At 40.5% G+C, this 27,777-nt stretch overlaps 1 long non-coding RNA gene across 1 annotated transcript in view; it reads left to right on the forward strand.

Annotated features, from left to right (window-relative positions):
• The window catches only part of LOC116476069 (uncharacterized), a 66,520-nt gene extending 41,512 nt beyond the window's left edge, over nt 1-25,008 (forward strand). The window contains exon 3 of the long non-coding RNA XR_009210800.1: nt 23,777-25,008. This is a non-coding gene — a long non-coding RNA (uncharacterized LOC116476069). The remainder of the gene's footprint in view (nt 1-23,776) is intronic.
• Nucleotides 25,009-27,777: the final 2,769 nt, after the last annotated feature.

Below are 27,777 nucleotides of genomic sequence, written 5' to 3' on the forward strand. Positions count from 1 at the left end.
ACACACACACACACACACACACACACATATACTTTAAGTCTTTAAGTTCTGGGGTACATGTGCAGAACGTGCAGGTTTGTTACATAGGTATGCACATGCCATGGTGGTTTGCTGCGGCCATCAACCCTGTCTTCTACATTAGGTATTTCTCCTAATATTATCCCTCCCCCAGCCCCCCACTCGCCGACAGGCTTCGGTGTGTGATGCCCCACCCCGTGTCCATGTGTTCTCATTGTTCAGCTCCCACTTATGAGTGAGAACATGTGGTATTTGGTTTTCTGTTCTTGTGTTAGTTTGCTGAGAATGACAGTTTCCAGTTTCCCCTGCAAAGGGACACGGCTGCATAGTATTCCAAAAGCCCGTCCTCATTATTCTGATGCAGCCACTGGTCTGTAGGGTTTGAAAAGCATTGCTTAGAGGACAAGGAGGTAGAAGGTGTCCTTAGGATGAGATGCTAATGAGGGAGTGAACCTTAGAAAGGTGGAAAGACTCACACCAATGGTCCCATGGTTGGGTGATGGTTAACATCACAAAGAGAAGTAAATTCCAGACCTGCATCATAGTACCCTGAGTAGAACTACTTCAACAATCTGTCTGGTCAGATACTTAGTACCTAGCTGTGGAGACCATATCTCACAGTTCTGTCAGGCAGGAGCAGTCCAAACACTTTGATTATCAGCTGTCTCTTGCTCGGGAAATTACTAGGTACCAACACTGTTATATATGCAGAGGTGTCTGAAAAATGAATGCAGATCAATTTCCAGTTCCACACAGAGCACATCTGTAAAATATGACCTTTGGATAATGGCTGGAGTGTTTACCTACAGTATTGGTTTTTGCATGTGGCTTTCCCGAGATATGTCAGGGTACAGCAGGACCAAAACCTGGGTAAGAACTGAAGTAGTAGGTAAATATTGGATCATAAATTAAGAGTGGAGGGCAAAGCTTGGGGTGATGTCAAAGTCAATAAATGGATATTCAAATATAAAGTTACATAGCTGAGTAACAAACGCACTATATCAGAGTTGTGGAATGGCAATCAAAACCAAACTGAGCTGGATGTGGTGGCATGCACCTTGAGTCCCAGCTACTCAGGAGACTGAGGTGGGAGGATTGTTTGAGCCTAGGAGGTCGAGGCTTCAGTGAGCTATGATCAAGCCGCTGCACTAGGCCGGGAGCAGTGGCTCATGCCTGTAATCCCAGCACTTTGGAAGGCCGAGGCAGATGGATCACCTGAGGTCAGGAATTCGAGACCAGCCTGGCCAAAATGATTAAACTCCATCCCTACAAAAATAAGCTGGGTGTGGTGGTGGGCATCTGTAATCCCAGCTACCTGGGAGGCTGAGGCAGGAGAATTGTTTGAACCCGAGAGTCAGAGGTTGCAGTGAGCCAAGATCATGCCATTGCACTCCAGCCTGACTGACAAGAGCCAAACTCTGTCTAAAAACAAAAAAAGCCACTGCACTCCAGCCTGGGTGACAAAGTGAGACCCTGTCTTTTTTTTGTTTTTTTTTTGAGATTGAACCTTACTCTGTCACCCAGGCTGGAGTGCAGTGGTGCGATCTTGGCTCACTGCAACCTCCACCTCCTGGATTCAAGCGATTCTCCTGCCTCAGCCTCCGGAATAGCTGGGATTACAGGCGCTCACCACCACGCCCGGCTAATTTTTGTATTTTTAGTAGAAATGGGGTTTCACCATGTTGGCTGGGCTGGTCTGAAATTCCCTACCTCAAGTGATCTGCCTGCCTCGGCCTCCCAAAGTGCTGGGATTACAGCCGTGAGCCATCACGCCTGGCCTGAGACCCTGTCTTTTAAAACAAAAACAAAAACAAAAACAAAACAAAAATTGAGCAAAGACAAATGAATTACCTGGAGTAATGAACTCCAGGAGGAAACATGAACATCTGACTAAATTCTAGTTGAAGTCCAGCTGGTTTGCATTGCTTTGACATCACTAGCACATGCTTTCCTACTCCATAATTTTAAAGATACTGCTTGAAGCACAACTGACTGTAGAATGTGCTCTCTTTGTCTTACGGTTTTCTCTGAAAGACCTTGCTTTATACAACTGCTGTTTGTTGTAGCCACAGTCATGCTTCCTTCAGACAACAGCAGTGGGTTTTCAAAGTGATTCATTTGTTTTCCTTGCACTTACCCTCTTATTTGCTTCGGGGTCCTGCAATGTGGCTGGCTGGCCGAGCTGTAAGAGTAGGGTTTGGGTAATATCTGCTTCTGAGCCATGTTTCAGGACTGTGGATAGTTTTAAGCTAAAGGGGAGAAGTCCAGTGGAAGACATGCAGGGAGCTTTTCATCTGCTTGAAGGAACAGACTTGCTCTGTATTGCTCCAAAGAGGCCAATATTTTGAAATTCCAATGAGGTAGGCTCAAAACGAAACATCTGAACATCTGAGCTGTCCAACAATGATGCCGGCTTCCCGGGGCATTACTCAGCTACTTGCGCTCCATCGAGTTCTTTTCTTTGGCTTTTTCTTTCTTTCTTTTTTTTTTTTTTTTTCTGACACAGAGTCTCGTTCTGTCACCCAGGCTGGAGGGCAGTGGTGTGATCACTGCAACCTCCGCCTTCCAAGTTCAAGAGATTCTTCTGCCTCAGCCTCCGGAGTAGATGGGATTACAGGCGCTCGCCACCATGCCCGGCTAATTTTTATATTTTCAGTACAGACGAGGTTTGGCCATGTTGGCCAGGCTGGTCTCAAACTTCTAACCTCAGGTGTTCTGCCTGCCTTGTCCTCCCAAAGTTCTGGGATTACAGGCTTGAACCACAGCGCCCAGTTGAGTTCTGAATGTTGAGGCTCCTCAGATTTCAGTTTGGGCCTCTCTTCTCTTTTACACACTTTTTCTTCAGCACCTCATCAAGCTCTGTTGTTTTAAATGCCATGTATATGTCATAATGAACCCATTGTTTTCTCCAGTCAAATCTCTGTTGCCTTATATATTCAACTACCTCCATGACCTTCCACTTGAATGTTTCATGAGCATCTTGAACTTAACACAGGAAAAATAGAACCCTTGATTTCTTCTTCATCCTCTTCTGCCCCAAAGTCTTATTTTCCTCCAGCCTACCATAGACTAGTCAATGGCACCAACACCTACCTGTCACTTAGCCCCAAACTTCTGCCTCTCTCTGGCTGTCACACTCAAACCACCTCAAGCCAATCACCTCCAGACTTGAACAGGGAACACAAGTGTCTCACTCATTGAGTTCCCTCAAACCACTGGCACACAGTCAATTCCTCCTAAATATTTGATGAATGAATGAATGATGTAGAATGATCATCTGGAAGAAATAATAATGGCCCTTCTAACTTAATGAGTCTCTAATGATAGGTACTTTAAATATATAATTCTATCCCTAATGACAACACTTCAAAGTAGGTAGGCAAGTTAAAAAGCTCACAGAACTGAGAGTTTTGTATGGTTTTGCTTTTAAGTTTTATTAAGTGCTTTGTATGGTTTTTTGTTTTTGTTTTACTTTTTCTTTTTTTTTTTTGAGACAGGGACTTGCTTTGTCACCCAGGCTGAAGTGCAGTGGTACAATCATAGCTCATTGCAGCCTCAACCTCCTGAGCTCAAGCGATCCTCTTGCCATAGCCCCCTGAGTAGCTGACACCATAGGCAGGGGCCATCATGCCTGGCTAAATTTTAAATTTTTTGTAAAGACAGGGTCTTACCACATTGCCCAGACTGGCCTTGAACTCCTGGCCTCAAGTGATCCTCCTGTCTCAGCCTCCCAAAGTAGTAAGTAGGATTACAGCCATGACCACTGTGCCCGGTATGTATGACATTTTTTATAGCATACATAGGCATAGTGCTAAGTGCTTTATATATATATAAAATCTCATTTAATTTTTACCAACCACATACAGGGTAGCTTTTATGCACCATTTCATTGATAAGAAAACTGAGGCTAATAGAAATTAAGCAATTTGACTTAGGTAAAATAGCCAGGAAGTGATGGGACTGATATTTAAACCCTGGTCTATTTGGTTCCTACAGCTGTATATTTCCCTGCTATATGATAAAGCAATCTCTAACAAGGATACTACTGAAGGGATGCCAACATCTTATGAATTGTTGTAGTAGATGATCTTTTGGTTTCTTCAAATTGGAATTTTTATAGTTATATTGTGCAAACAGTCTTTTTCTCTATTTCTTTAGATTCACTCCATTAGACATCTCTACCATTTTAAAGAAAGTAAAAATAACTACCCAAATTTCATAGAAAATCTAGAAATGCTCTAAACCCACACACAAATTGCAACCGATGTGACAGTAAAGAGCTCCTTCCAGCCGGGCATAATGGCTCATGCCTGTAATCCCAGCAATTTGGGAGGCTGAGGCAGGCGGATCACTTGAGGCCAGGAGTTCGAGACCAGCCTGGCCAACATGGTGAAACACTGTCTCTACTAAAAATACAAAAATTAGCCAGGTATGGTGATGCACGCTTGTAATCTCAGCTACTCAGGAAGTTGAGGCAGGAGAATCGCTTGAACCCAGGAGGCAGAGGTTGCACTGAGAAGAGATAGCGCCACAGCACTCCAGCAGCCTGGGTAACAAAGCAAGGCTCTGTAAAAAATAAAATAAAAATAAATTTACAAACACCTTCTTTTATTCTTTTTTTTTCTTTTTTGTATGCTTCAGCACAAGTCAAAATAGAATTCCTATCTTCTTAATACCTAAACTAAGTTAACCAGCCTGGCAATGGTTCCCAAAGCCATGCCAGCAGATACACAGTGCAGGATGTCACCCCCGGGCTGACTCACCACACAGAAGACCTAGTAACTTGAGGAGTATTGTTCTCAAAGATCCAAATTTGCTGAAATCTATTCTAAGTACTCCTGCATAAAAAAGATCTTATTACAATTAGTGTACCTTTAAAAAGAGAAATTCCCTGTCTATCTGTATATAGCTCCTCTGATTCCTGAATTCTATTCCTTATAGTTATACAATTATGTGGAAATTATTTTACGTTAACTTCTGTATTCCAACATCATTTTTAAGAAGGAGGTTAGTAAAGGTGCCCACTAGACAAACTTCTGCAATAGGAAAAGAGCATTGGGATAGTCAAGTAAAATGACAGAATTGAAGCAACGGGAAACATGTCCATAAGCAATTCAAGCTGGGAGTGATAAGCTACCTGTGAAGTCAGGAGATCAAGGTTGAGGAAGAAGCAACAAGAAACATTGATTCCTCTCTCTACCTATTGCAAATGGTCTTGGGGCTCTTAAGCATAAATGTTACTTTTCCCTCCAGTGAGCCTGTATGAAGCTCTCAGATAATCACTTCAAATTGCTCTTTCAATTCACAAGCCTGCAGCATTCTGAAATATTTCCAGATATTATTTGCACCTATATAAGGATAGCAGATACTAACTTATCCGGTGCCTACCTGGTGCTGTTGTAGGTCGATTTGGGATTTGAATTCAAGGATTCTGGCTCCATACTTTGCTGTATCCACTACACTGAACTGCCTCTCCATGAGAAACTATTTTAATAAGTCCCCCGGTTAGAGGAACTCATCCATCTGCAACTCACACTGGTGCAAAAATGGAGCAGCAAATCAGATCAGGAAGTGCCATCTCCACCACCAACAAGGGGCCCTAGAGTCACCAGAACCAGTCCCTGCCTAACTGAAACCTAGAACTTTAGAAAGAAATTCACAGATTTGGCTCATTGCAAGGGTGAAGGGAGGATGGTAGGAAGAGTGAGACATCAGAGCTCTTTTTGAGTGGGGGGAGGAGGCCGCCCCCATGCCTGGGAGGTGGATGGAACTGTAGAACAGGAATCTTGAGACGGGTAGAGTTCAAATGGGTGAGAGCTTTAACTTACTCCCTCCTAGTTTAGGAAGTGCTCCTAAAGGCGTCCCCAGTTTCCAAAATAGAGATATTTGCTTTGAACTGCTGACTGGTGGTTTTGCTTTGTGGACATGGAGAGGAGAGGATGGCCAGGAAAGCGAGATTCTTCCCACCCCTTTGCTTCCGTGGTTCCCATGCACCTATAGGGTGGACTAAGACTCCGTACCTGGAAGATGTTTCAATTGTGAGAGAAGGGCAGGTAAAAGGAAGAGCACAGACCAGAATGAGATAACATTCTGCCTGCACCTGCAGGTCAGAGCAGCTTTCTGTGAACTTGAATGTGATTGTGAGTCACCCTGGGATCTTGTTAAAATGCAGATTCTGGTTCAGCATATCTGGGGTAGGGCCTGACACTCTGCATTTTTAACAAGCTCCCTGGTGCAGCTGATCCTAGGGTGTACGTAGAGACCATGCTTTCAGTAGCAAGGAGTTACAGGACATGCCAGCTGGAAGGCAGAGGGACCTTATACACCTGGGTTAGGCATATATTTTCATTACTGTTTGCTGCATATTCCTGACAGGACAGAATGTGGGGTGACTGTCCTTCAGAGTCGTTGATCTCTCCGCTGCACAGTTTGAGTTAAGGCAGATAGCACTTTTATCTGGCCCTAGGGGCATCTGTTGGGGCCCTGGGACAGTTACCTGTACTTTTTGTTAACATTAATGCTGTCCTCCACTTCTGTGAGTTGTGGAGAATATGGCCTTTTAAAGGATGCTAGAGGCAAAGCTGAAGGACAATGCTAGAACTAGTGATTTAATTTTATTTTTTTTTGTCTCATTGCCCCAGAAGGTCAGGATACTTGAGCAACAGTGTGAACAAGCCCACAGCTCCAGCTTCCCCAGGGCTACCAGGGAAAACGCTTGAGGCTGTTCATCCTTAGCTAGCTTAAGCTCTGGTGAGGGGAATCATGTCTGAATTTCACCTCCTTAAAACATCAGTGAAGGCGGTCATTATTTGGATCGTCCAAACTGTTTCCATGAGGAATGGAATGGAATCAGGAAACCTAAATTTAGATTAGGTGCAATGAAACTGTCTTCCTGAGACAGAAAAAGTAATTATAGAAAGGCATTTCAAAGAAAAGTCTTGCTAATGTTTCTTGGGACCTTCCTCAGGGACAGATTGCAGGGAGTGGAACCTGTCTGGATAGCCCATTACTTTTTTTTCCCAAGGCAGTCCCATGACCTGATAGCCACCACAGGGAGCCAAGACAATGAGTGGAATCAGGCCGTGTGTGGGGCCAAGATAAACTGTGCTAATGCCCTGACTGTTCTGGATGGCTTAGGGCCTGGCTGCTGCCTCTGTGAGCACTGACCGCCCTATACTCTGCCCCGTCTTCCTGGCCGGATAAGAGTCTCTCCCACATGTGACCACCCCCAGGACCACAACTAGCAAGACAGAAGCCATGTGTTATTTTACTAAATAACAACATTCTTAGAAAATTTCCCATATCTTGACTTTATTTTCCCTTCAAAACAATTTTTTTGAACATGGCTCAAAACTCAAAACTGGCCAGGTGCAGTGGCTCCCGCCTGTAGTCCCAACACTTTGGGAGGCCAGGGTGGACAGATCCCCTGAGGTCAGGAGTTGGAGACCAGCCTGATTAACATGGGAAAACCCTGTCTCTACTACTAAAAATACAAAAATTAGCTGGGCATGGTGGCATGGTGGTGCACACCTGTAATCCCAGCTACACAGTAGGCTGAGGCAAGAGAATCACTTGAACCCAGGAAGTGGAGGTTGCAGTGGGCTGAGATTGCACCACTGTACTCCAACCTGGGTAACAGAGTAAGACTCTGTCTTAAAAAAAAGAAAAAGAAAAATCAAAACTCTCTAAGGCCGGGTGTGGTGGCTCACGCCTGTAATCTCAGCACTTTGGGAGGCCAAGGCAGGAGGATCACTTAAAGTCATGAGTTCAAGACCAGCCTGGCCAACATAATGAAACCCAGTCTCCACTAAAAATACAAAAATTAGCTGGCTGTGGTGGCATGCACCTGTAGTCTAAGCTACTCGGGAGGCTGAGACAGAAGAGTCGTTTGAACCCTGGAGGTGGAGGTTGCAGTGAGCTGAAATCATGCCACTGCACTCTAGTCTGGGCAACAGAGCAAGACTCTGTCTAAAAAAAAATAATAAAAATAAAAATCTGTCTAAGAAGGTACACTGGGACATTTTGCCCTTCTCTGTTCTATCCACCAAATTCCTCCTTTGCCCACTGTACTTTATTATTTGAGTTTCTGTTTATCTTTACACTATTTTGTTATACACATATGAATAAATATTCTTGTATTTCTCTCTTATACAAAAGATAGAGTTTTTCTGTTCTACACCTTGCCTTTCTTTTCACTTAATATATCATAGAGCTTTCTCCGTGTCCATATGTGACATACTTCTCACTCTTTTTGACAGCTGCAGATTATTCTAATACATGAATGTATTAGATTTTATGCAACCAATCTCCTAGTTTTTGGACTCTTGAGTAGTTTTCAGTCTCTTTTATTGCAAGCAATGCTGCCAGAAACATCCTTTTTCATGTGCTATTTTTTATGTGTACAGGTGTAACTAACGGCTAGATACTGAGACATGATGTTGGGGGATTAAAGGGTAAATGCCTCTGTAATGTTGATAGCTATTGCCAGTCTCTCTTCCTGGAATGTTGTAGCATTTTATTCTCCCACCAGTAAATGTTTGAGGGTACCTGTTCCTACACAGCCTTGCCCAAGGGAGTGTATTACACTTCTGGATTTTGCCAATCCAACAGATGACAAGTGTTTTCTTAGTGTGGTTTTAATATTTGATTTCTTTTTTTTTCTTTTTTTTTTTTTTTGAGACAGGGTCTGTCTCTGTTGCCCAGGCTGGAGTGCAGTGGCACTGTCTTGGCTCACTGTAAACTCCACCTCCGAGGTTCAAACGATTCTCATGCCTCAGCCTCCCCAGTAGCTGAGATTACAGGCCTTGTATGTGTGCCACCATGCCCAGCTAATTTTTGTATTTTTAGTAGAGATGGGGTTTCACCATGCTGGCCTGACTGGTCTCGAACTTCCGGCCTCAAATGATCCGCCCACCTCAGCCTCCCAAAATGCTGGGATTTTAGGGGTGAGCCACCATGCCCAGCCTGATTTCTTATCATGAGTAAAACAGAATATTGTCATATCTTTAAGGGCCATTTGTGAACTTTTGTGTCATGTCCTTTCCCCATTCCTATTACTGTAGGTTTTAAAAATCTTGATTTCTGGGAGCTATTAGGTACTGAGGAGATCAGCATTTGTTTACAAATTGCAACGTTTTGACCAGTTTTTCTTTTGTCTTTGTATTTTGTTTGTGTTTGTGTTTTTGTTGTTGTTGTTGTTGTTTTGCCACGTTTAAGGTTTTTATTTTTATGCATTTGATTTAATCATTATTTTCTCTTTAGGTTTTGGAAGTGGAATGATAGGTACTTAGATCTTCCCAACTGTAGTTCTATAATAAAACGTATCTATAGTTTCTTAAATATTTATTTGATTTTATTTTTTCCATTTAAATTTTTCATCCATTTGGTATTTATCGTGATGTATGATATGAACTATGGATCCAGCATTGCCTTTTACTCAATTGCCTTCATGCAATTTATTAAAGATAATTTGAGATGCCATCTTTACCAGTTCAATTTCCTACATGTGTTTGTCCCTGTTTTTGGAATTTTTACTCTGTCCCACTGGTGTCTCCATTCATAGGTCAATGTTAGTGTTTTAATCAATGAAATCTTATGTTATATGCAATATCTGGAGATTTTCAAGGTTTGTTGGCTATTCTTGCTTGGATTTTGTTAGCTTCATTAAGTAGAATGAACATTGTAATGATGTTGAGTCTTTGCATTAAGAAACATGAGATAACATTGTTTCATTTGTTTAAGTGTACTTTTCTTCTCCTTCAACAGTGTTCTAAAGTTTTTCTTAGGTACAGGTGTTGCCCATTTCATGTTAAGCTTACTTCTAGCTATTTTATCTTGTTTATTGTGATTATAAATAGCAAGATTATCTGTTTTTCTGTATATCGTTTGCAAATGTGAAGACTACCTACTTTTTCATATTAATTTAAATCTTGCTACTTTACAAATATTGCAGTTTTATTCAGTTCTGTTATGTTTTATAAGACAAATCAAATATTATACCATTTGCAAATAGAATTAGTTTTATATCTATATTAATTTTATTTTTTCCTGCATTCATTTTTTATTTTGTTCTTTTCTTTAAAAATATTTTATTTTGTGTGTGTGTGTGTGTAAGTTCCAGGGTATATATGCAGGATGTGCAGGTTTGTTAAATAGGCTAAATGTGTGCCATGGTGGTTTGCTGCACTCATGGACCCGTCACCCAGGTATTAAGCCCAGCATGCATTAGCTCTTTTCCCTAATGCTCTCCCCCAACCCCACCCTGCCCCAAAAGGCCCCAGTAAGTGTTGTTCCCCTCCCTGTGTCCATGTATTCTCATTGTTCAGCTCCTACTTATAAGCGAGAACATGTGGCATTTGGTTTTCTGTTTCTGTGTTAGTTTGCTGAGGATAATGGCTTCCAGCTTCATCCATGTTCCTGCAAAGGACATGATCTCATTCCTTTTTATGGCTGCATAGTATTCCATGGTGCATATGTACATTTTTTTTTTAATCCAGTCTATCATTGGTGGGGATTTGGGTTGATTCAATTCTTTGCTGTTGTGAATAGTGCTGTAATGAACATATATGTGCATGTGTCTTTAGAATAGAATGATATTTATTCCTTTGGATATATACCCAGTAACGAGATTGCTGGGTCAAATGACATTTCTGGTTCTAAATCTTTGAGGAATCGCCACACAGACTTCCACAATGGTTGAACTAATTTACATTCCCACCAACAGTGTAAAAGTGTTCCTATTTCTCTGGAACATCACCAGCATCTGTTGTTTCTTGACTTTTTAATAATCACCATTCTGACTGGCACAAGTTGGTGTCTCATTGTGGTTTTGATTTGCATTTCTCTAATGATCAGTGATGTTGGGCTATTTTTCATGTATTTCTTGGCCACATGTATGTCTTTTTTTGAGAAGTGTCTGTTCGTATCTTTTGCCCACTTTTTAATGGGGTTGTTTTCTTGGAAGTTTGCTTAAGTTCCTTGTAGATTCTGGATATTAGACCTTTGTCAGGTGGATTAAGAGTAAGTTTTCCTCTTCCTTTTCAGTTCTTACGCTACCGATTCTCTTCTGTTATCTAATGGCATAAGTTAACACCTCCAATGAAACATTAAATACCAGTGGTATCGTGGGCATCCTTGTGTTTTTCCAGGATTTCTATTTATATATCTTTTTCATGTTAGCAAAATACTTTTCAAGTTTTATTTTATTGAATTTTAAAAATCAAGAGTGGGCATTCTGTTGTATCAAATATCTTTTTAGTATTTGCAGAGATTATTTGTGAATTTTCTCTTTAAATCTCCTTAAATTTGACAAATTGTCAATTGACTTCATGATGCCAAGTATTCTTAGATTTACAGAGTAAACCCCACTTGATTATGGTATATTATTTTTATTATTATTATTATTTGAGACTGGGTCTTGCTCTCTGTTGCCCAGACTAGAGTGTAGTGGCATGATCATAGCTCACTGCAGCCTTTATCTCAAGCTAGCTTCCTGCCTCAGCCTCCCAAGTAGCTAGGACTACAGGTGCATGCCATCACGCCTGGCTAATTTTTTTTTTTTAGAGGTGGAGTTTTGTTACATTGCCCAGGCTGATCTCAATCTCCTGGCCTCAAGCAATCCTCCTGCCTTGGCCTCCCAATGTGCTGGGGTTACAGGTGTGACCCATTGCACTTGGCCAGTGTATTATTTTTATAATGTGTTATTTGATTCTGACTGTCATCATATTTGAGATTCTTCTGTAGTTTTTTTATGTAAATTTTAAATCATATTTTGTTATTAATATTATACTTGCTTCATACAAAGAATTTTGCTCTGGTCAATCTCAATACCATTTAAATTGCATGCTCTTTAAAGATTTGATAAGATTCTCCTTGGAAACCTGACTTGGTTCTACACATTTTGCATTCTAGCCAGTAAAGGAATCAGTGATGCTGTTATTTGACCTAAAATTTTGATTTTTGCCAAAGCCTATCTTGCAGAAACAGGTATCATCAGAGTCACATACCGAAAGCCAAAATTAAAGAACAAATCTAGAAAGTGGTAAGCAATAAAATGAAACATACATATAAGAGAACAGTAATTCGATTAATAGCTGATCTTATGAGAAACCACAGAGGCCAGCAGGGTAGAACAACATCTTCAAAGTGCTTCAAGAAAAAGAAAGCCGTCAACTGGGAATTCTATACCCTTCAGAAATGAAGGAGAAAGAAAAACATTCTCAGATGAAAGAAAACTAAGAGGATTTGATGCAAGCAGGCCTACACTATGAGAAATGCTAAAGGTAGTTCTTGAGGCTGAAGAGAAATAATAAAAGAGATGGAAACTCACAACCATGAATACGAGTGAAGAGCACTAGAACTAATAACCATCTGGGTGAACAGAAAATGCTTTTTTTTTTTTTTGAAACGGAGTTTCGCTTTTGTTGCCTAGGCTGGAGTGCAATGGCGCCATCTTGGCTCGCCACAACCTCTCTGCCTCCCGGATGCAAGCAATTCTCCTGCCTCAGCCTCCTGAGTAACTGGGATTACAGGCATGAGGCACCACGCCTGGCTAATTTTGTATTTTTAGTAGAGACGGGGTTTCTCCATGTTGGTCAGGCTGGTCTTGAACTCCCAACCTCAGGTGATCCTCCTGCCTTGGCCTCCCAAAGTGCTGGGATTACAGGCATGAGCCACCTTGTCTGGCTAGAAAATGCTTTTTTTTTTTTTTTTTTTTTACTTTTTTATCTTAATTTTGTATAATCAATATAACTGTTTAAAGCAACCTATATCATTACCTGGGGATTGTTATGGTCTGAATGTTTGTGTCCTCCTTCCCTGCCACAAATTTGTATATTGAAACTTAATTTCCAATGTGACAGCATTAAGAGGTGAGGCCTTGAGGAGGTGACTAGATCATGAGGGTGGAGCCCTTATGAATAGGACTAGTGTTCTTATAAAAGAGGCCCAAGAAAGCTTGTTTACCTCTTCCATCATGTAAGAATGCAGCAAGAAGTCACTGTCTACAAGGAACTAGACACTTCTGGTACCTTGATCTTGAACTTCCCGGCCTCCAGGACTCTGAGAAATAAATTTCTGTAGTTTACAAGCTACTCAGTTTGTGGAATTTTGTGATTGATAAGAGCCTAAATGGACTAAGACATATATTTATCAAAAGATGGTAAGAAGTTTACACTGAAAACCACAAAATCTTGCTGAGAAAAGCAAAAGCAGACATAAATATAGACATACATGTTTGTGGATTAGAAGATTCAACATTGTTAAGACAGCAATTCTTCCTAAATTGATTTATAGATTCAATTTTATACCAATAAAAATCCTAATAGGCTTGTTTGAAAAAATTAATAAGCTGCTTATGAAATTTACAAGGAGAACCAAAGGCAAAGAATAGCAATAATAATTTTTTAAATGAAGAACAAAGTTGGAGGACATAGCCGGCCATGGTGGCTTACACCTGTAATCCCCACACTTTGAGAGGCCAAGGTAGGTGGATCATTTGAAGCCAGGAGTTTGAGACCAGCTTGGCCAACACGGTGAAACCCTGTCTCTATTAAAAATACAAAAATTAACCAGGTGTGGTGGCACACACCTGTAATCCCAGCTACTCAGGTGGCAGAGGCAGAAGAATTGTTTGAGCCTGGAAGGCAGAGGCTGCAGTGAGCTGAGACTGTGCCACTGCACTCCAGTCTGGGGAACAGAGCGAGATTATCTCAAAAAAAAAAAAAAATCAAAGTTAGAGGATATATATCTCCAAGTGGAAAAACATGAACTGTTTCTCTGCTGCTCACCCACCGTAAGAGTCAACACAGAAGACTTCTGTGGCCAAATATGTGATTTCTTCCCACCAACAAGCAAGCAATTAATTCTGTAGTGTACACCAGCTGGGTGTCCTCTAATTCAATTCAGTTCTAATACTACTTACCTGAAGGTAGCATCAGATCACACAGATTGAGAATTAGGTCCCTCAAGACTGAGTCCCATTTTCAATGCCAATCGCACACCCCAGGTGTTTTACCTGTGCTTTTGACCCACCAAGTAGAAATTGGAGTTCCCATCCTCCACCCCTTGGATTCAGTTAATTTTCTAGTGTGACTCAAAGAACTCAGGGAAATATTTATGTTTATCAGTTTATTACAAAGGACATTACAAAGGATATAGATGAAGAGATGCATATGAAGTATGGAGGAGGGGGCATGGAGCTTCCATGCCCTCCCAGGAACCTCCACGTGTTCAGCTATCCAGAAGCTCTCTGAACACTGCCTTTTTGGGCTTTTACAGAGGTTTTATTACACAGGCATGATTGATTAAACTAAGCCATTGGTGATCAACTTAACTTTCAGCCCCTTTCTTTTCCCCAGAGGTTGTGGGGTAGGCTGAAAGTCCCAATCCTATAATGATTTCTTGGTCTTTCCTGTGATCAGTCTCCATCTTGAAGCTACGTAGGGGCTGTCAGCCGTCAGTCAACTCATCAGTGTACAAAAGAACATCGCTTTGGAGATTCTAAAAATTTTAGGAGGAAATAGATCTGAAACCAAATATATATTTCACATTATCACAATACGTAATTTCAGAAGTTATGATAAAACTACATTATTCAATACAGTGTGTTATTGGTATAAAGATAGGCAAATAGATGAATAGAACAGAATACAAAATCTGGAAATAGATCCACACTTATATGATTGATTAGTTTGCAATAAAGGTGCCAAATAATTCAGTGTGGGAAGGATAGTCTTTCACAAGTGCTGAAATAATTATACATCTCTATGGATTAATAAAAAATTAACCTTGACCCTTACCTCATACTGTAAGCAAAAATTAACTCAAAATGAATTACAAACCTAAATTTAAAAAGCTAAGACAATAAAACTTATAGATAAAAACACAGGAGAAAGTCTTCGTGACATTCAGTTAATCAGTTTTCTTAAGTAGGACATGAAAAGCACTGATCATAAGACAACATTGACAAAATGGACTTTTGCAAAATTAAAAGCCTATACTTTTAGAAAGATACAATGAAGAACGTAAAAAGGCAAGTTGTAGATGGAGAGAAAATATTTGCAAAGCATATGTCTGTCAAAGGGCTTGTGTCCAGGATCTATAAAAAAACTTACAATTCCATAGTAAGAAGGCAAGCACAATGAAAGATTTGGCAAAAAGATTTGAACAAACTCTTCACACAAGGAGACATACGGATGGCAAATAAGCATATGAAAACGTACTCAGCATCTCTAGTCAACAGGGAAATGCAAATTAAAACCACAGCAAGATCCTACTACACACTCACTAGAATGACTAAGGTTAAAAAGACTGCTAGTATCAAGCGCTGGTGAGGAATGTGGAGTAACTCATACAGTTTAGTGGAAATGCAAAATATTACAGTCTTTTTTGGAAAGCTGACAATCCCAAATATTGGCAAACATTTAGGAGGGAACTACACCTCTCATTCATTGCTGGTGGAAGTATATAATGATACAGTCACCTTGGAGAACCGTTTGTTAGTTTTTAATAAAACTAAACATGTCAGGACTTAGCAGTTCTACTCCTATGTATTTACCAAGAGAAACAAAAATATAGATCTACAAGAAGACTTGTACAAGAATATTTACAATCCTAAGCTGGGGAAAAAAGCGCAGATGTCCATTAACAGGAGAAGGGATAAATAGTGACATTCATACAAAAGAATATTGCATGCCTGTATCAAAACATCTCATGTACCCCATAAATATATACATCTACTATGTACCCCCAGAATTTTTTTAAATAAAAAAGGAAAAAAAAGAATACTACCCAGCCACAAAAAAATGAAGAACCACTCATACATACATATGGATGAATCTCACAGACTAATGCTGTGTGAAGGTTGAACACATGATTTCATTTACTGTATATGAAGTTTAAGAAAAGGCACTGTTAATATATTGTTATATAAATCAGAACAGTTGTTGTCTCTATGAAGGAACTCACTGGAAAAGGGTGCAAGGAAACTTTTTTGAAGCCATTGAAATATTCTGTCATGACGAGGCTGTTGGTGACGTTGGTATACACATTTGTCAAAACTCGTCAAACTGTACACTTAAGATATGTGTATAAATCTCTAGGAAATATTATAAAGTGAAGTATTACAGGAAGAAAAGAAGAAAAAAGACATACGGAATGGTGGAGACATTATTACTAATGTGAATTTGATTTTCCCCTCCAGTTTGGAACTTTTTTTTTCTTTTTTTTTTTTTTCCCCAGAGACAAGGGTCTTGCTGTGGTGCCCAGTCTAGTCTTGAACTCCTGGGCTCAAGTAATCTCCCTGCCTCAGCCTCCAATCCTCAGCCTGCTGGGATTACAGGCATGAGCCACCACGTCCAGCCCATTTTGGAGCTTAATTCTGCCTTTTTTTTTTTTTTTTTTTGGAGACAGGGTCTCACTCTGTCACCAAGGTAGGAATGCAATGACACAATCTTGGCTACTGCAATGCAACCTCCTCCTCCCGGGTTCAAGTGATTATCCTGCCTCAGCCTCCCAAGTGGGTGGGATTACAGGCATCCACCACCATGCCCAGCTAATTTTTATATTTTTAGTAGAGACAGGGTTTCACCATGTTGGCCAGGCTAGTCTAGGATTCCTGACCTCAAGTGATCGGCCTGCCTCAGCCTTCCAAAGGGCTGGGATTACAGGCATGAGCCACAGTGCCCAGCCTTCTTTTTCCTTACTCCTCATCTTCTGTGCCAGAAAGTTTTTGTTTTCTTAATCAGTAACCCTGTATTTGAAATTACTAGTCTAAAGCTCTTTGATTTTGTTGCTTTGAATTGGTTTATTTCATCAGGTTTAGATAATATTAAACTTTAAGAGGCTGAAGTTAATATTTATTAGACTCTTAAATTATTAAACTCTTGTTATAGTCTTAACATGTTCTAGAAAAATATTATAGACACTGTTTATACAATATTTTATTTACCCTCACAGAAAACCTATGGAGTTCACGTTATTTATAGAAAAGTCAGCTCAGGTGGAGAGAGGTTACATAACTTGCAGAGAGGCAGACAGTTAATTAGTGTTAAAGTTTCATTAGAACCCAGTTCTCCCGGATTTTTTTCATTTGACCCAATTCAAGTAACACTACAGAGAAACAACTTTCTCACTGCCACTACTGCCCACTCCAAACTTCAGGTTCATGTTGCCCCTTCATTTCTTTCGGTTACCATGTTATTAGTTCGTTAATTCTTTAAATCATTTCGCAAGAATTTACTGTACTGAGCACCTCTTCTGTGCCAGGAATGTGTTAGGTGCCTGCCGGGAAGGATTTCAAAATTGAGGGTGGAGACAGGAAAATAGACAACATCTGGTTGGCAGCATGTTAAGAGGTCAGTGTAAGATGGGTGTAGCCTCCGAGAGGTCCTTAAAACATACTGGGGGTACTAAAAACAGATACTTAAAACAGGCTGGGGCAGGCAAGACTTCTTGAAAGGGAGGAGGCCTGCACCAAGCCGGCTAGGTGAACAGGTGAAACAGCAGTGGAGGATGACCTGGCAAAGGGAGCTGCCATGCATAGCCATGACATCACAAGACAATGTGCTCTTTTCTGGAACTGCACTTTTTTTTTGGTTTTTTTTTTTGAGATGGAGTCTTGCTCTGTTGCCAGGCTGGAGTGCAGTGGCACGATCTCGGCTCACTGCAACCTTCTCCTTCCTGGTTCAAGTGATTCCCCTGCCTCAGCCTCCTAAGTAGCTGGAACTACAGGTGTGCACCACCATGCCCAGCAATTTTTTTTTTTTAATTAGAGACAGGGTTTCGCCACATTGGCCAGGATGGTCTCGATCTCCTAACCTGGTGATCCACTGGCCTCAGCCTCCCAAAGTGCTGGGATTACATGCGTGAGCTACCGAGCCCAGCCTGAACTGCATATCTTTTTAACCAAAAAGTGGATGGAGTTCCAGTGGCAAAGGAATGAACAGTGGAGACAAGAGAGTTAAATAGGGGTTGACTCATTAAAGTCCCCGTATGCTGGGTTTGAATTTTATTCTGAGGCAAGGGCAGGGCATCTGAGGAGTTTAAGCTCCTTAAACATAGGGAATTGAAAGTGCTTGTGTTTTTGGGAAGATCACCCTAGCGGGATTAGAAAGGAAGAATCAAGCTGCTGTCGCTATAATACTGTCAAAACCTAATGAGTGTCTAACATAAGACAGCCACAGTGAAGAAGGGTGAACCTGCCTTCTAATTAGTCAGGAAGAGATTTCTTTCTCTTTCCTCCCTTTGTTGGTGTAAAGAGAAGAAAGTGTAAAGTACAGATGGGTTTCAGGCTTGCACCTGAGAAGCTGGTGGTGATGCCACCTGAGACAAGAATGCTAGGGGATCAGGTCTACCTAATGTTCCTTCCTAAACACAGACAAAACCTAAAGTGTGTGGACCCCAACCACTCCTACAACCATATGGTGCAGCTATTCAAGGTGAGTTCTCAGGAGCAATTGTGTTGTTCTTCAACCTGAATATACTATATTTTTATCTAATTGTTTGATCACATCATTATTCCCCTATTAATAACCCCTAATATGAATCTGCAGAAATGAGACCACTGGCTAGATGAAATTTATTGATTCTCTAAGAAAAATTATCTTCATTGGCCGGGCACGGTGGCTCACACCTGTAATCCCTGCACTTTGGGAGGCCGAGGCAGGTGGATCACAAGGTCAGCAGTTTGAGACCAGACTGACCAACTTGGTGAAACCCCGTCTCTACTAAAAATACAAAAAAGTTAGCTGGGCGTGGTGGCAGGCACCTGTAATCTCAGCGATTTGGGAGGCTGAGGCAGGAGAATCGCTTGAAACTGGAAGGTGGAGGTTGTAGTGAGCTGAGATTGTGCCACTGCACTCTAGCCTGGGCAATAAGAGCAAAACTCTGTCTCAAAAAAAAAAAAAAAAAGAAAGAAAGAAAAAAAGAAAAATTATCTTCATTGGCTAAATGAAGTAACTTAAACTTTTTTTCTTCTAAGAGCAGGAACGCATGCATGTACAAAAAGCCTTGCCCTTTTTTCTTTTTTCCTTTCCTTTCTTTTTCTTCCTTCTTTTCTTCTTCTTTCCTTCCTTCCTTCCACCTTCCTTTCTTCCTTCCTCTTTCTTCCTTCTTTCTTGTTAATTTGGAAGAAAATTTTCTCCAAACTTGAACTGACTCCAATGACTGGCTCTAGCACAAACATCACGAACTCTGAAATCTGAAGTTAGATGAACATGTGATACTGAGGTTGACATTTCTGAGAGGTTTTCCATCAAATGTCCCTGACTTACCATCTCCTGCTCTTCACATGACACATGGTTTAACTTCTGCAGGACGGATTACATTCTATCCCCAGCTGGTATGCAGATATCATCTGATGGAAAGAAATTTAAAAATAATCGTAAACTCATTAGATGTGGCAGTATCTGGGTGAGGAAGAGGACACTGGAAGAGGGGAGAGTGGACATAGGAGAAGAGAGAGGGCACCTGTTCCCACTTCTAAGAGAGGGTACCGAGATCACACCACTGACTCCAGATTGGGCGGCAGAGTGAGACTTTGTTTCAAAAAAATAGAGGCTGGGCGCGGTGGCTTACGCCTGTAATCCCAGCACTTTGGGAGGCCGAGGGGGGCAGATTGCCTGAGCTCAGGAGTTCGCGACCAGCCTGGGCAACACGGTGAAACTCTGTCTCTGCTAAAATACAAAAAATTAGCCGGGCGTAGCAGCGCATGCCTGTAGTCCCAGCTACTTGGGAGGCTGAGGCAGGAGAATTGCTTGAACGGGGGAGGCGGAGGTTGCAGTGAGCAGAGATCGCGCCACTGCACTCCAGCCTGGGTGACAGAGTGAGACTCCATCTCAACATATATATATGAAAAAAAGAAAAATAGAGAGGGCTTTAGAACTGTGCTAAGCAGAGCTGCCGGTGTACCAATGCACGGTAAGCACATTGAGCAACAGCTAGACATTTGACTATGACACAATACTTTGGCAGAAGCAATAAAACCATTTTTAAGGAACCTTGTTTGGGGACTTTCAATTGTTGTTTTATTACAATCAATACTTTTTCTACAAAGCTAATAAAAAGAACAATGTCCTGGGAAACTAAATCACGGGTTTTTTATTGACTTGGTATCAGAATCAAGACGACTTTTAATTCATTCAGGCTTCAGTGTCCTGACCCATCAACGAATGACAGTAATTGCTGCCAAGCAAGATTTTATGAGAAAATACTGAGATAGCCTTTGTGAAAAGTTTCCCAATATAAATTTATTTTATTATTCCCGTTAATTATTATTTTTTTAAGAGACATTTTTCAGAGTCAGAGGGTATTTAATTTTTTTTAAAAAAGCAAGGCACAAGAAAAATTTATGGTGAAAAATGTTTTTGTGTAAAATGTTGATCTCTCCATAAAACTTTGAAACAGTGAGTATTTTAATCCTTAGTGGAGACCATTAACTGTAACAACATCTTCCTGCACAGATAATTTTTGGTTTGGTCTTGTGGAATAGATATCACCTGGAACATCAGTTCATGGAATAAAAACCTAAACTATGAAAATATATTTTAGGTTTTTTTTCAATATTACAAATGTTATTTTTTTTTCTTGCAGTAGGATAAACTTCATGACAGATACAGTGGTATTAGACCTCTGCTGTGATGAAATATCAAACATTTTAACATTTTGGCTTTATTTGAATTTGGTTTTATTTTCATAGCATGTATTCAACTCCCAAAAGTAATATCACCTAATTTCATGTTTGCTTCTACAACTCACAAGCAAAGATCATCATTTACATGCAAATTTATATAAATCAAGGTCATTGGGAATCAAAACTTTTTCTACTTTTATCACTAGAGTGGAGCTGTTGTAGCTATATTCTGGCAGCGGATTTGGATAATTTTCAAGTTTTAGGTTTTGCTAACAAGTGTTCTTAAAGCAAACAAACCAAAATCCTCTGAATAAATTCAGTGCATCCCTCTAGGCAGGCAAATCCGGTTCACTGGGGACAACTCATTAAGTGATAAGTGAATCTGTATGCACAATCTATATAACTATACTGAATATAACAGTACTCAAACATTAATGGAGTAAATGTTAAAACATTCCTTTTCAACAAGAATGACTAAATCTCAGAAACATATTACAAATAAATAGCCAGGGCTTAATTTCTTTAAAATCCTTATGCAGATATTTTTCCAGGAGACACACAACCTGCTTAATGTTCAACTCACTAGAGAGATTAGTGTCTAACTTGCCAACAAAAACACAGACACACAAGCACACGCACGAAGAAAGTACTGCAGCTGTCACCCTTTGTTACTTACTCAGCCAGTTGGAGCAGAAGACAGTTAACTGCAGGGCACTTTGCTGGATTTAATCAAGCTTCCTCAAGAAGGTGAGGCAGGAATGGGTGAACCGGAGGGGTGCAGGGAGCGGTGGCCATGATCCAGCCTGGTGACAGGGAGATCCGTCTCAAAAAAAAAAAAGAAGATGCCGTAGTGTGGTCTTTACTTTGAAGAGCCTGAAGGCAGTAAAAACTCTACTTCATACTGCCATCTGCCAAGGTGCAACTCTCATTTGAGAATAGTAGGGTTTGCCGGGGGCAGTGGCTCACGCCTGTAATCCCAGCACTTTGGGAGGTAGAGGACAGGGGATCAATTGAGCCCAGAAGTTTGAGACCAGCTTGGGCAACATGGTGAGACCCCATCTCTACAAAAAAATACAAAAATTAGCCAGGCGAGGGGGTATGCACCTGTAAACCCAGCTACTCAGGAGGCTGAGGCGGTAGGATCACTTGAGCCTGGCAGGTGGAGGATGCAGTGAGCCGAGATCGTGCCACTGCAGTCCAGCCTGGGTGACAGCATGACACCCTGTCTCAGAAAAAAAAAAAAAGTAGGGTAACTATTCTTATGTTAGGGACAAAGATTGTCAATTTCACTACCTCTATTGTTATGAGTAAACACAGTTTCACCACCATAAAAAGTGACACAGCAACATATGAACAAAACCTGGTAAAAAGAACATGGGAAGATGAAAAACAACAGTTGGTGTTTGAGTAATGGGATTGGGGGTGAATTTTGTTCTTTAATTTTTTTATGATTTTTGATGTTATTTGTATCTTTAAACTTCTGGTTGATTAACACATGCTCATTCACGGATAATTTTTAGTTATGTGAGCATGAACTAGCTTTGTTTATTTTTGTACTAACTATGAAAGAGATGTTAACTAATTATAGATTTCAAAACCATTTTGTTGGAGAGGGGAGGTGGTTTGCTTAATCTGAGAACAAATTATTTTTAAGCATTACATTCATCCATTTCCATGTAAGACTCATGGTAGGAATATACAATCTAAATTCTTTGCTATAGCACATTTATCAGGACCGAAGATGACAGTTGTGTTTTAATCATAAGATCACATTATTATAAGTACTTGAAAATGACATATTTGATTCTCTTTAAGAATCTCCTTTAATTGAAGATTATTTCAATAGCCTGATGTTAAATAACTTATTGTACCAATTCTAGGCATTCACCTTCTTCCTTCTTGCCCCCCACCCTCACCCCAATCTAGCACTGCTGGAGCAGTCTTCCTAAAGCCTAGCTTCCTCATGGCACTCCCTTACTAATACTTCAGTGGCCCTCCAGTGCCATGTGAACACTTTCGCTTTTTTTGTTTTGTTTTGTTTTGTTTTTAAGACAGGGTTTTGCTCTGTCACCCAGGCTGGAGTTCAGTGGCAGGATCTTGGCTCACTGCAACCTCTGCCTCCTAGGTTCAAGCAATTCTCCTGCCTCAGCCTCCCGAGTAGCTGGGATTACACGCATGCACCACCACGCCCGGCTAATTTTGTAGTTTTAGTAGAGACAGGGTTTCACCATGTTGGCCAGGCTGGTCTCAAACTCCTGACCTCAAGTCACCCGCCTGCCTGGGCCTCCCAAAGTACTGGGATTACTGGTGTCAGCCACCACGCCCGACCCCCCATGAACATTTTTGGTTGGCTTTTTCTCAAAGCTTTCTACAATTTGTTCCCACATTAACTACACAATCTTCTCTTTTAAATCCTCAACACAAAACTTCCATTTCTCCTACTGAAAAAAGCTTCCCTCTCTTTTCAACGTATCTAAATTTTATCTTGCCTTCCAGTTTGATTTCTCTACCATCCAACATAAGAAACCTTCCTGAGAATCACAGCACAATTTGGTAGCTCTTATTTATGAATTTCCATAAAAACTTATTACATATACTTCTAGCATCACACCAGCATAAATAACATTGAATTATTTTAAAATTCTAAATATATTTATTTATTTTTAACCAGATTAATGTCCCTTACAACGGCTACCTTTTATTATATTTACTTCATATGTTTTCTAGCACCTATTTATTATACAGCCAAGAACTGTTAAATTGTAGTGGCATGGCCTGGAGTAGACGGCTCAATGAATACTTGTTGAATGAATAAGGGTAGACAACACTGTACCCATCCAGCAGGCAAGATGCTGGTTCCAACGTTGCTCTATTTTAATCAGAGCGATAGTGGCCAAGGCAGTTAATATTTTTGGTCCCCCATTTTCTCATCTATAAGAGTTGTTTTAATTTAGGCTTGTCCTCTATATCTCTAGATCTAAATTAAATATCTATCTCACTCTATCACCAAGCCTTCACTTGAGAATCCTTGTCAGTGTTGATCTGAGAAGTTCCTTTCAGCAACCCCTCACCAGCATTCACAGGGGAACCTGCTAAGATAACTTACCTCCTATTACTCTTTCGTTTCAGCCTTTGTCCGATGTCTGGAGACTTCTTGGAAGCTGGAGCACACAAATAGCTACAGCAAACTGAGGAATGGGCATGAATAGACTGGCTTCGGGGAACCTGCCAGCTTGGCTGTGTGGCCAAGGTAACAGGCAAGCCAAGGCAGAGCTAGAGCTCAGAGCTGGAGGGGAAATTACAGCAGCAAATGTAGAAACATTAAGCCTGAAGAGGCGACAACGTTGAATTCTAAAATGCAGGCCAAAGCTCAGACTGCAAGCTGTCTGGCTGCTCCGGGTGTACCCAGAAGTCAAAGTCCAGCAGGGGCAAAGGTGGAGGTGTGGTCCTGCATGTGGGGTGTTGGGGGGATGTAGAAGAGGAGGTGCTTTAAGATCCAGAGATCCCAGCTGCCCTGGTGCACCCTTGGAAGAATAAAAGGCTAGGAACTGGACAAGTCAGGCTCAAGTCCAAGCAGCCTAAGGAATCAGGGAAAGAATGGAGCTCAGAGTGGGAGGTCAGGGCAGTATCTAAAAATCCAGGATAGCAACAAAGCTGGTGGTGGCCCCTGACTCTGGTAAGGGCAGCCTGCAGCACCATGCCATGGGGGACCTGACTGATCACACCTTGTGTTTGCAAACAAGGATTAGTAGGGTATGAGTAGGATTCTGCTGGTGCCCAGGAAGGCAATGCCATCTACATCTTTACAAAGTTTTAACAAAGGCCTGGAGGACACAACCTTCCCCAAAGTCCTGATGTCGCTGTTTGCTGGCAACAATTAGAGTCAAAAGAAGAGAGGCACAGAATGTGCCAGGGGTGTGCTGCGTACAGCCCCGATGACCACAAGGCCTTCTTGGGTCAAGTTCTGCCATCTCTGGTTAAGATGGGCTCACCCTCTAGGACCTTGATGGAGTCCTCGGACCACCAAGAGTGTCCCACCAAGAGCCTTCCTCTTCTGGTGACTCGTGCCTGCTTCCCGTGGAGAGCTCCAGAAGGGAGGAAACTGTGAGGAGGTGGAGAACGTGGCAGGGATCCTAACTTTCTTACTGAAGGAAGTTCTTAACAAGTACCCATCTGCCTTCAGGGAAGAAAACATAACTCATTTTGGTCTTTCAAATTCAGTTCTCAAAACCAAATCCTGTTGTCAGCAATCTGTGTCCCAACGCCTTCTTCAGCAACAGCATTTTCCCTGTGGAATTAGTTTCCAATGTTCTTTCTTAAATAAACCACCAAGGATTAAAAGGAATCCAGATACCCACCACATTTTGTTTCGTTAATGAGTAATTATCACATTTCTTTGGCTACTTAAATGCATTCTCTGAGTCAGGTAAAGGAGATCATAATAGTTAATCAACAACAAGTAATTCTTGGGTACTTAACAATAGTCTAAGCACTTAATCATACTTAAAATTGACTATTAATGAACCTTATAAACCATTTTGCAATTCTGAAAGTGAATTTCTCTGCAGGCTTAGAGATTACTAAGCCATTTAGATCTTACCAAACAAATATTATTCATGCTTTAATTCCTGGGAAAAGAGATTTAGAAAATGAGGTTAATGTTTTGAGTTTAACAATTATATATTCCATCTGGGATGCTCTGAACTCAGGTTAAACATTCTTCAAGTTATTCCCACGTTAGTGACCTACTTTATTATTCTTATTACTAAAGAAAAGGGCTGGGTGCAGCGGCCCACATGTGTAATCCCAGCACTTTGGGAGGCTGAAGCAGGAGGATCACCTGAGCTTGGGAGTTCAAGACCAGCCTGAGAGGGAGACTCTGTCTCTACAAAAAATAAAAAATTAGCCAGGTATGGTGGCACGTGCTCATGGTCCCAGCTACTCAAGGAGGCTGAGGTGGGAGGATCACATGAGCCTGGGAGGCAGAGCCTGCAGTGAGCCCTGGTTGTGCCTCTGCACTCAAGCCTGAGAGACAGAGTGAGACCCTGTCTCCAAACAATAAAGTAAAATAAATAAATACATAAATAAATAAGAATGCAAATCAAAGACATTAAGAAATAGCTTTACTTTGTAGGCATTTAAGGTAAATAGGTCACATTTTCTTTTTTAAAAAAATAATTACCCACAGAAAAACAAGTCAAAAATCAGACTATTTCATATTAGTGTCTTCTTTTTTTAAAAGAGGATTAATATAAATTGCCTTCTCACCTGTTTTTAAAATAAAGCACTGAATGATAGAACTTAGACAACAAATCTAGTAGCATGATAAAAGCCTTTACTTTCACAGCTAGAAAAGGTAAACAAAGAATAAAACAGGGTGAAGAAGAAAGAGGACAGATAGAATGTGAATATTATCTCCCTTTTTCTCAAGATAAAACTAATATTGCTTTCTAAAAAGAAGCAATTCTTTAGAGCAGAGGTCAGCAAACTTTTTCTATAAAGAGCCAGATAGTAACTATTTTATAATTTGCAAACCACATAAGTCCTCTGTTTCATATGGTTTTCTGTTTTCTTTTTAAACAATACTTTAAAAATGTTGAAAATATTCTTAGCTCACATGTATAAAAAAGCAGGCAGTGGGCTGATTTGACTCACAGGTGGTATAGCTTGCTAATTCCTACTTTAGATTTTAAGAATGAGGCAGATGTTGCCAGAATTTGCTCTGCTAATTTACTATGAGGTTTGCAAATAAAAGTGTTCTTGACATGAAAACTTGCTATTTTTAATGGAAAGACATGTACAGCCCTTTCTCAGGAAGTGGAGATTAATGCATAAAATTTTATTTTCCTAATATAAAGGATCTTTTTTCAAAAAATGGCTTCTCCATCTTGTGGCCCTTTGATTATGATAGCTCTGAAAGCTTTGAAAAGCTTGCAAATATTCAACTTCAGGAATAAAACCACCTATGAGACCCTCCCCTGAAGGCAGGATCTTTCCTGCAGCTTTGAGTCTTCCTAATCAGAACCATTGTTTCTTAAACTGGACTCTGAAGACAACACTTAAAGTCACTCAAGTTCTCTACAAAATTCTTGTTTTGTGTTTTCATTTCTAAAGACAATAAAAATAATTGATATGATCAAGTTTGGGATTATCTAGATGATCTAGACAACTATTGCTGTCAAAATAGGCCTGATCACAGGCATTTTCAGTACTCACGGAATTCTAGAGCTTTGGATATTTGTCTAGTCTGTTTGGGCCACTATAACAAAATGCCATAAACTGGGTGCTTATAAAGAACAGAATTTTATTTCCCACAGTTCTGGGGGCTGGAAAGTCCAAAATTGAGGCAGATTTGCTGTCCTCAAGTGATGGAAGAATCAAGGGGTCTCTCTGGGGGCTCTTTTATAAGGGCACTAACCCCATTCATGAGAGCAGAGCCTAATTACCTCCCTAAGGTCCCAACTCCTAATACTATCACCTTGAGGGTGAGGAGGGAAACATAAAAATGCCATAGTAATACTAATAGGTACATCGGTGAAGAACAATATCACAGTATCGTATAGACAGGAAGATTTTGCTGCAATTTGTTTAAAACAAAAAGTCGTGGGTGGGTACAATCATCAGACAGTTCAGTAGTGGTATCCACGTACTCACCCAAAGGAGCTGTGCTGCAGTCGTGGGAGCCCGGTGCTTGCTACTAGCAGTGACTTAATTTCTGCAAAGCTACGTGATCATATTCAACTATGCTAGTTAACTTTAATCTTACTGAATTTGGTTTAGGTAGGTAGTTTGTAAATTTAACTTTCTACTTGTATAAGAATTATAATTATAAAAACAGCAGGTCAGCACGACAGGTCTGAGAGAATCTGTATTCTGTAAAAAAATACCTATTTCTTACTTGGCGAAAAACATTAGTCAATGTTGCACCAAAAAAATCCCCCAAAAGCTATAGATCAGATATTGACTAAAATGAATTATACAAAAATCTTGACTGGAAATATTTTAAGTCAAAACTAACAGTCTATTTCAGGTATTGACAGAACAAATTCCAGAAGCAGAATAATTGAAACAATCATGTTGAAATTAATTATAATGGGCAGAATTTGACTGAAACTTGTTACCACCTTCAC

The sequence above is a fragment of the Hylobates moloch genome, unplaced genomic scaffold (assembly GCF_009828535.3).
Source record: "Hylobates moloch isolate HMO894 unplaced genomic scaffold, HMol_V3 SCAFFOLD_2, whole genome shotgun sequence".
Lineage (NCBI taxonomy): Eukaryota > Metazoa > Chordata > Mammalia > Primates > Hylobatidae > Hylobates > Hylobates moloch.